Genomic DNA, 10,799 nt, shown 5'->3' on the forward strand with positions numbered 1-10,799 from the left:
TGAAGAGAATAGTGTTGGGTGAATTATCACTGAGAAACGCTCCTGCTCCATATACCCTTTCTCACCTGGACAGTTACAGCTACAGCATGAAGCTTGCCTTCTGTCTGGGTCAGTTCCAAAATCTCCTCACCCCAGCATGAAACATAAATCAGATATTGAATTGAGCAGACCTTTCGGACTCTATTCTGGTCATTTATAGTTACACTAGGCTGAATTATACCATGTGCCCTTTATGTGGCCCATGGGACGATTTCTCTGCCAAGAATTCTACCTTTCAGACCAATAAAACGTATGGCAGCATAGCAGCCTGGACTGAAAAGAAGGGTTTCATTATTATTTTATTTTATTAAACAGTTTGTCACAGCATACCAAGGTATTTATTCTTCTACCTAAGGATACACAGTCTACTTGAGTTAAAATGTTTGTCTAGAGATGTTATATATACTAATATATACCAATATGATTTCATATATTTTCCTAGAAATCAGAAGCTCAAGGTCAGCGGTCACAACATGAGAGAGAGCATACACATATATTTGAAGGAATATAGTCAAGATGTGTATATATATACTGAAAAATGACTGAAAATGTTACTGAAAATTACTCAAACATAAATGAAAAAACACATTTCTCAGATACAGACATTTACAACTCCCTGTAAAACTGGTTCAAAATTCCTGACCTAGGAGAAAAAAAGTAGAAGCAGGATATTGTTCTTAGTTGACTCCTTGCCACAAAATTTTAAAGATAGCATTCATGTAATATAGTGATGTGCTGAGGTATTTTGTTAATAGAGGCCAGATGGATTGAATTAATTGCTAGATAAATAGATAGGATGTGTTTGACCAAGTAATATGAATGCACTATGAACTTAAGGAATAAAAGGATGTGAGATTAAAAACAGATCCAAGGGAAGCTGATGAGAAGATTCCCATTAACTTTAAGGAGATTAACTCTACCAGACACCTATTATGTTAAATATGAAATACCATATCTGTTACATAAAAAGATAGAACAGCTGCTTTTTTTACAATAGAAATAATATTAGGACACTCTTAAATTATACTAGTTCATGGTACTGCTGTAGTCCCCAAAAGTTAACCATTAACTTCAACAGAGCTAAAAGGAGTCCATAATAAATCACTGTCACCTGGAGGATTTAAAAAAAGTAACATAACACAAACCAAAATAGTAATATCTAAAACTATGATAATTTTACTATATTTATCTGGAACTGTTACCCTTACATATCTAAAGCAACAAAACTCTTGCACACTCTTGATCAAGTTATCAGAAAAAAGTTATCAGGAGGGTTTGATTCAGTTTCTTGTCGTTTGGAGGGGTTGGGTTTGGGTTTGGTTTTTTTTTTCCCTAGTAGGATGAATATTTTATCATTTAAAACAGGTAGCTTTTCATCAATTACAGTACTTAACAGTCCCTTTGTCTTCCTTCCTTCCTTCCTTCCTGCCTTCCTGCCTTCCTGCCTTCCTGCCTTCCTTCTTCTTATAAACTTTGCTATTGCAATTTAAGATCTCTGTACCTAAATAGTAGCTTTGGATTGAGTTTGTTTCCTGCATTTTACTGGGTCTGGTTGTAATGGAGTTAACTTTCTTCATAGCAGCCCACTGGGGGCTCCTCTGGGATGGTGCTGTGTTTTGGATCTGTGGGTAAAACAGAGGCGATAATACAGCAATGTTTTGGTTATCACAGAAACACCGGCTGGTTGAGGTTAGAAGGGACCTCAGGAGGTCATCTGGTCCACTCCCCCTGCTCAAGCAGGGCCACCTACACCTGCCCAGGACCATGTCCAGACAGCTTCTGAATATCTCCACGCATGGAGATATCCTTGGGCAACCTGCTACACTCAAGTAACAAAGTGTTTCCTTGTTCAGAGGGAGCCTCCTGCGTTCTAGTTTGTGCCCTTTGCCTCTTGCCCTGTCACTGAGCAGCACTGAAAAGAGCCTGGCGCTGTCTTCTTTGCACACTCCATTTAGGTATTTCTGTACATCAATAAGTTCCCCCTGAGCCTTTTCTTCTACAGGAGGAACAGTCCCACCTCTCTCAGCCTTTCCTCAGAGACACTCCAGTCCCTTAATCATCACAGTCACCTTTTGCTGGACTCTCTCCAGTATGTCCATGTCTCTCTTGTTCTGGGGACCCCAGAACTGGACACAGTACTCCAGGTGTGGCCTTACCAGTGCTGAGTAAATACTATTGCTGAGTAGTGTTTGCATATACAAGGCTTTCTGGTTTTCTCATTCTGCCCCTTCAGTAAATAGGCTGGGGGTGGGAGAGAAGCTGGGAGGGGACACAGCCAGGACAGCTGATCCAAATTTTCCAGAGAGCTATTCCATAACATATTGCATCATGTTCAGCAATAAAAACTGAGGTGGGAGTGGGGGATGTCTTCCAAGGTAGCAGCTGCTATGAGACTGACTGGACATCAGTCTGCTTGTGGGACATGGTGAGTGAGTGGCTCTGCATCATTCGCTTCTTTTTTTAATCTCTTTGCTCTACTTAATAATGTTTTTATATTAACCCATGAGTTTTCTCACTTTTGCTCTTCTGATTCTCTCAGCTGTCCCACTGGGGGTGGGAAGTGGGCAGCTGTGTGAATGCTTAGCTGCTGGCCAGGGTCAACCCACTACAAGTGCCTAAGGATAGAATAGGAAGAAAAGTCTCATAGTTTCAAAATAGATCATCTCAGTATGAGGCATTGTGTAATCTGTTTTATTATGACTTCTTTGTACAACCCATATGACAGTGCTAATACGCTTGCAGTCTTGCATCTAATCTATGGATGTGCAGAATATTTTAAGATCTATGAAACTGGTCACTTAAATACCTAAGGAATTATCCCTTGTGTGCTGTATTCTTTCAGTGAGTTCTTTAGCCTATGTTGGCAGGAGCCTGTGGTGCTACAGTGTTATATCTAGAATGGCAACTAATATTAATTTTTTATTACTGTAATTAGTGCTTTCTTTTGGGGCAACAACACCAAAATGAATGGTTTTCCAGGTAAAGAGTTAAATTAATCTTGTATGCTGTCTTTCCTGTTTAAATTAAACCAAAATTAGTCAAGTGGGACACTTCAGAAAGGGGTACTAAAGGGCCTCTAATGTTTATTGCTCCCATTTAAATGGATTGAATTAAAGCATCCTAATGTTTATTGCTCCCTGTGAAATGAACACAATTAAAAGAGACAGCACACCTGATGGTATTATCTTGCCTTGTTCACCTAGCCCAGCCAATATGTTACCTGACAGTAACGTGACTCAGTTTGAACAGACAAAGGCACACACTAAAATTAGTCCAAAAATTCTTTTACTTGCCTTTCTTCTCTCCAAACAAACAATTTAACCATATTTCATACATATGCATGCTTTTCAGTTTCAGAATCTAACACGCACTCTGTTATATTATTGTTCCTAATGAGAACGAATTAAAACCCAGCAGAGACATGACCCAGAACATTTTGCTTCCTCTTAACTGTCAGTTTGACTTTCTGTAACACTGTGATCAACTGCATCCTGAGTGGGAGTTGACACTGGCTCAACTTTCTACAAATGCAGGTAAAATGGAATGTGAACTGCCTGAAACTCAATGCTGATGTAACCTGGTTCTGCACCATTACACGTAATCGGTATCTTCAGCTTTGTATAGCTGCAGTTTCATTTCTTTAATAGCATGGACTTTGATAAGAATCACGTTGTGGGCCTTATTTTTTCGGGGCTTTTGGGTGTGTTTTTCTCCTCTTTTCTGGTATCACAGCTAACTTCTCGCATAATGCAAAGTGCATTTCTGAAAGAAATCCTGTCATTGCTCTTTAATAGCAGGTTAATGGACCGTGAAATCTCAAATTTTCAAGACTGATTTTGTTACAAGAAGAGGTGTTCCTTATATCTTTTCTGCGGACAGGAAAAATCTCTTCCTTTAAAAGGCCTTAATACTCAGTGCATGAGAGGAATTGTACCACAAATCATATCTAACGATGAGATTTTCTTTATTTTCTTCTGTTACTAACACCATTTTGGAAGAACTGCTGCCTCAGGTAGAATTTGCTATTCCTCTGTGAATCAATAAAACTTTCTGCAACAGACTAGAGGATGTGCCTGCTGTGAGCTTACAAATATTAGATGAAAGGATTCATATACAACACATCATCTATAAGTTGATAGTATAACCCGCTGCCATCTGCTGCACGATTTCTTTCATTATTTTAAATGTTTGCTCTGTATTTACTATTCTTGTCTGGAATTTTCATTAAGCAGCTTCTGTATGTATGATACATGTGTATATGTGTGTATATACACATACCCATACACACATAAATATACATATATATAAAAAATATATATGTGCATGTAATACCTATATAAGCATATATATAAAGAGAGACTGTAAGAGGTAAAATAAGAAAGACTGTGAATGAGGAAGACTATTCCCCTGATTTTAAAGACCTACAGATTGTGGCCATTTATAACAGTGTGATACTGAATGCAGAGAACTTCAGGAGAATTTTACTCCAAAATATTCCAGAATTTTATTCCAGAATATTCTCCAAAATAAATGATCTAGAAACTTTGTAGATCCTCAGTATGATTCCTTTAGGAAATGTTAAGGCAACAGTTTAGGAGAAATGCACAGGAATATTTGCACAGTTAGTTAATATCTATATGTTCAATTGCCAGTGTCAGGAAACAGATTCCTTGAATTTTTTTTCTGAAACTTGGTGAAGTAACATCATTCTGTCTCTTCAGTGTTACTTTTTACTGATGTAATATCTAGGTAGTCTATACAAATTAGAGCCATTTCTAAACATAAAGACTATGCATGTCAGCATAGCTTTCCAAAACACATTTCACTCAGACTAAATTTATTTCTTTTACATAATATCTCTATATGAAATGTGTCTGAACAACATCAAATAAAACATGACAATAGTTGAAAACAAAGCACAAACTGTCAGAATTTAAATAATAAAATTAATATTTATCAGCTGTCCTGATCTCCACCTACTATGGCTGCCTACACCATAAGCAGAAGGTCACTACTTCAGAGAAAGAAGAAAAGTGTTCTTTAAAGGGACAATCCCTTTTAAGGGTTATTGGACTATTAAATCCCACCAGTGCATTCCCAGAACCTGCTCAACACAGCCAGCTCTACGGGGCAACAAGTGCAAAAAGCAAGGCTCCTGCCATTCCCTACCCAGCTCACTTTTCTGTTCATACAGAGCGTGTTCCTACCCACTTACCTGCAGTGTTTAACTGAAAATGTTATTTCCCCAAATTCTCAAGCAAGGATTTAGTCCAGTTCAAAGTCTGACTATATGTGTCCAGATTCAAGATTGAAACGATGCAACCAGATACAGTGTCACCGTCAGTGGTTATGCTTTAGGGGACATAGATATGCTGTGTTAACACCAGTCAGAAATGATAAGCTTAGAATGATAAAGACCAGATAAATTCAGGATTCTTTGCCCTGGCTTTCTAACTTTGAATCTTTAACGTACATCCAGGCCTTCTGTTCTTCAGGCTCTGCTCTGCAGCCTCAAGGTCAGAAATACTTTTTAAGGGGTTCTGACCTGAGCAGTTGTCTGCAGGAGGAAAGTTTTATATCAAATGCCAAAAAATTGTGAACCTGTGAGTTTTATTGTGAGAATTGCCAGCTTATCTTTGAATCATAAGTAGTTTTTTCTTTCTTACTATGCGTAAGCAAACTTTAAGGAACTGTTTCTAGTTTTTCTCATTAGACACGGTTTCTTGGAAAGGGTTGGTACCTGAATGGAAATTATTTAACAAAATAATTAAAAGACAAATATTCATCACCCTTTGGAGAAAAATAATGTCAATTCTACTTCAACTTTAATTACATCCATCACTTTTTGAAGTGCTAATTAGGCATACATATCATATTTTATTTTGCAAAACTGTTTAGTAATAATAGCATTGGATATGTATTTATTAATGATATCCTTATTCAGCACTCGTATTACAAGTATCATTAAGGTAACATAAAATTTGGAAGACTTGCCATTCTTTAATGTACTGGAGTTAATGAGAGAACATTATCCATCTGATACATTTTGTAAACATTAGAGCTTCACCAAGTTATGCATCAGAGATGAGAAAGCCCCTCTAGGCTTGCTTAGAACTCATGAACTCACCATCAGTCACCTTCATTAGGTGTAGGAAGAAAAAAAAACGCACCCTGAAAACTCAATATTTATACATTTATATTTAGATATTCTGACATTTCCTGTGTGAGAGTGAGATCGATTCAAGAGAGAGGAATGAAAGTGTTGACATTTTTCTGTTGGAAAGTTTTCTTCTGACATTAATTAAGATTTCTTAAGCTTGTGAACTTGTATAGCATTAAATACTTAATTTGATATTTTCTCTCAAGAGGTATTAGAAAAGGCAAGTGTGAAGACTACTTTTACTTCAATTTTTTGACATCCATCACTACGAGTAGGATGTCCTAAGACAAGATACTGTCGTCTTTAGTAGCATCACTTTTTTCAGCAAATATTTTCATAGTTCTTTAGATCTAGTAAGTTTCTAATTATGATTTCCCTGCAGGCCTTTAAATACTCTTCCCTGAATGTTCATGAGTATAATTGTCTTCCGGAAATCCTGTTCATAGTGTTTACCCAACCTAATTTTAGGAATCTAATTTAATAGGTGATTCAGAGTCAAGACTAACTCTGCTGTTCTGAATCCTCTCTAGAGGTATTTGGCTTCAATTATTATAGGTTTATAAGCATATATAATAAGCAGACAGCCATCTATGCAGAACATATACATACTTCCCATTATGATGAAGATTATATTAATTTACATGTGCTATAGAGATGTCAACTGAGATGTTGGACAATGCCATTCCTATGCTACAGCCCAAGTGAAGCGGCTATGGAGTAAGTAATCAATAAATATGTGCTTGTGGACAGTAATTAGGGATGACTGATCTTTGTAACTAGCAGTATTCACTGTTAGTTTGCATAATTTATTCTTAAAGGTATAATGTGAGATTAGAGAGCACCTCGAAAGCTAAAGAGTTCTGAGGATTGAAACTCAAGTAAGGAAATAAAATAGGAGAGTTTCATATTTAACAGTATTTTAGACACTTAAGCTGATGCCAAAATCTTCTAATTAGCAGGTTGTTAATTAAATAAAGATATAGAAAAAAAGTTAAATGTAGTGAGACAAAGAGTTAGGATTTAATACACAGAAATAAATATGTAGTTTTAGTTAACTAGAGCTGGGAATGAAGGAAATGCAATCTGTGATAGCAAAAGGAGTGTAAAGAACAGCACATGGGAGATGCTGATGGAAGAATTTAAAATCAGTCTATAAAGGTGAGAGGAAGATGAGATGTATCAACACAACAGAGAAGTCCTAGTGTTAGTCTGGAATAAAGAAGGTGGGAAATGAGGCTAAAAGACAAATAAGCAAAGGTATGGAGAGTTGAGGTGCTAACTATCTTGCAAACCAAGACACAGGAGTAAACACAGAGATCACAAAAAGAAGCTGCAACATCTAGACTTTTTGGAGAGCAGAGGCACTGATCCATTGCCGAAGATAAAAAAAGCTGGTGAACACCTGAAGTGTCTGACAATATTAAGTCTCTGAGAGCAAGGAGATAATATTTTTTTGGGGGGGGGGAAGTCAGGTGGCACAAAACTGAAGGGGGTAGAAAGATTTGTGCAACCAGGAAAGGAGAAAAATGTGAAAAGAAGAGAGGGTACAGACTGGTACAGAATAATACATAAAAGAGGGAGGAACTATGAGCTGGATATGGTGTACATGTATAAGAAGGAGTGTGTTTTCCCACATTTGAGGCATGCTCATGAATCATATGAGGAGTCAGGAACTGAACTGAGAACCTGGTCACCAAGGAAAACATGAAATGGTAGGCTGTGTTGAATGTTTGTGCTGCTAAAATAAATAAATTATTCTAGAGAGAGATGAAGAAATGTAGATATGAATAGAGCCATGGAGAAAAATTGGAAGAGTGGGAGGTGAAATGGGAAAATTAACAGGGAAAGATGTCAGTAGTGAAGTGGAGATGCAGAAAACATTAGTTTTATGGGAAGTATTAGAAGAATACAGGGGTCCAGGGATAATGTTAAGTTTAGACATAAACGAACAGCAGTGAGAAAGACAGGTGAGAAAGAAGAAGGGGAATCTGTGTGATGAGCAGAGGGAGAAGGGGAGTGGGAAAGAGAAATTAAAATGTAAAAGTGTATGTGGGTTTTCTGAATTCATGAAGGAAGGGGAGGCAGAGAGAAGCATATCAGTTTAATAAGGATGGAGTTACATATCTAGTCCAAATGAGCCATGAATCCATTCACTTTATGGAGAAATGTGTCCGTAAAGTCCTCACTGAAGCAGGTCATGAATAATGAGTTAATTATCTACACATTTCCATTAGTAAAGATTCTTCTTCTACAGTGTGCTGGTGGTGTGGATCATGGATGTCTTGACCAAGGAATCATTTCCAGAGAAGTCACAGTTACATGAGTGACAGACTTTATGAATGGAATATAACAGAAAAACAGAAATCACAATGATTCTTGCACCCAGTTTGGCGCTAATTGTAAGAATCAGGGAAGAATTTAACAGACAGCAAAAGACCTTCAGAGAAACTTTCAGTTGTATTTATTTGGAGCCCTGTGTTTTCTCTTGTTTGATCTCTAAAATCAGTCAGTTGGATTGCATGAATAACAGGGAGGAGTGATGTTATTAATCTAGTCCCCTCCTCACAGGATCAGAACAACTATCAGATTAGGAGGATTAATTTAGTCAGTGCAGAGAAAGCCACAATCACTATTTTGAAAAAGCATCTGCACAACACAAAGTGTCAGATAGCTTATGCATTAAAAAACATAGGACTGCTGACTTTATCATATATTCTACTCTGCTACAAAACTCCATGTTTTTCACACCCATTAAGATTTACTGTATTGAATTCTGAGCATTTTGATAGCCTGTGACAATTGCATTTGTTCTCTATCTCTTAAGAATTTTATAATCTTATGGAAATTAGGGAGATATATAAATAACTCTTTAATAGATAGGGGTTTTTACTCAAATTGTACAGTTGTAACCATAGTTTTCCACCAAGGAAATTAACAGGACTTTTTTTGAAGTCTTCTTGGGGAAGCTAAATTGGGCCAGTCCTGCAGGACTCTATCACAACATCCTTAGACCCAGATCAGGCATCAATTCTGAAAGACACCCTGTCCTGTCTGCATCTTTTCTTGTGGAGCCTGGGGTACGGAAAACAGAACTGGAAGGGTCAGTGCATATCTTTTCTCATTCTAAGGACATATGTGACTGCACAGGCCCAGGGCTTGGAAATTAATGTAGCTCTGGGAATATACACACTATTTGTTCAGCCACATTCTCTTCCCACAGCTGAAGCATCATCAGAGGAAATCATCTATTGCAAAGGAACTACAACCAGATCTTAATAAGAGAAGACCTACTGCTTCTGCCTCAGGCCTGCTCCCAAATTCCAGCATTCCATGATATTTAGGAAATCCCCAGCACAGCTGGGCTCCAGTAGCACACTGGGTGTCTTTATAAACACCCAACACTTATTTACTCCTTTGTGGAAGGCAAAGTCCATGGCTCAGTTCAACTCAAGCAATAACATTGTATTGGCATGACAAAGTCTGCTAAAGTATAAATGAAAGAGCCAAGATCTTCAGGGGTTCTGCACAAGGTAAAAAAAGACCTGTCCCTAATGTTCCTGCTCCCTTCCATAAGTCCTAGAGGAGCAGAACTTATTTATCCCAGTTTAATGGTAATCATTTGGAAACCCATTCTTCAGGAGGATATGACATCACATTCTTCTAAGCTACCAGATCCCACATACAGTTCAGTGGTTACCCAAATATCCTTATTTTTTTATTGTTCTCTATAAAGAAATGTACAAGGATCTTAATTATATAAAGCTTTTCCTCATGCTGCAATACCTAGAGAGTATTTATTCATTCAACTGACAAGCAAGGAACATTAAGGAATGAAAAAACATTATTTGTCTTGTTTTTTCTACTAGGTTAAGGCAATGGAGCTACAAGAATTTGTACTAACCAAAGAACTTGGCCCATTTATTCTAAAAAGAGAAATAAATGCCTTTCCCAGCATTGTGAATCTCAGACAGTCAAAAAAGTCATACTTAAAAGTTATGAGATATGCAAATATACTTCAGCTATTTTTCTTGCCATCTTTGTTTTAATCTTTTGTGACAGGGTATTCACATATTTTGGCACAACTGAAAAAAAAGTATATTAAGAAGAAAAGGAGAAAAGGTTAGTCATAGTACAATAATTGCAGTAGATTGTGCTATTAGAAATGCCCTCACCGTATCTACCAAAATTATTTATCTAAAAGACCAAATGTATATATGAATTTCAGAAATTTTCTTTAAAATGGAAAAATTAAACAATTCCAGATCTTTCCATCTTTCCTTGTAAATCACCCTTTTGAGACTGCTGGTCATTCTCATAATTTCTTGATCTTTTCCTAATAAGACAATGTCTTCTGTGAACTGGTGAGGTTTCAACAACTCCAACAGATTCAGAACAAGTTACCTCACATATCTCATGGATTGTATTTTTGTTTAAGTGTCAGAGTTTATGTTCACTTTTTTCACCTCTGGTTCAGGTCTGGCTGTCTGCCCTCTCTTCCAGTTCTTCTCCACCCAGGATCGTTTAGTTCATTACTCTTGCCTAGGTAGAAGAACTTGCACCTGCCTTCAGTGGAGTGAAACCTGTGTGTCACAGTCACTTT

This window comes from Pelecanus crispus, chromosome 3 (genome assembly GCF_030463565.1).
Source record: "Pelecanus crispus isolate bPelCri1 chromosome 3, bPelCri1.pri, whole genome shotgun sequence".
In the NCBI taxonomy this organism is placed as follows: domain Eukaryota; kingdom Metazoa; phylum Chordata; class Aves; order Pelecaniformes; family Pelecanidae; genus Pelecanus; species Pelecanus crispus.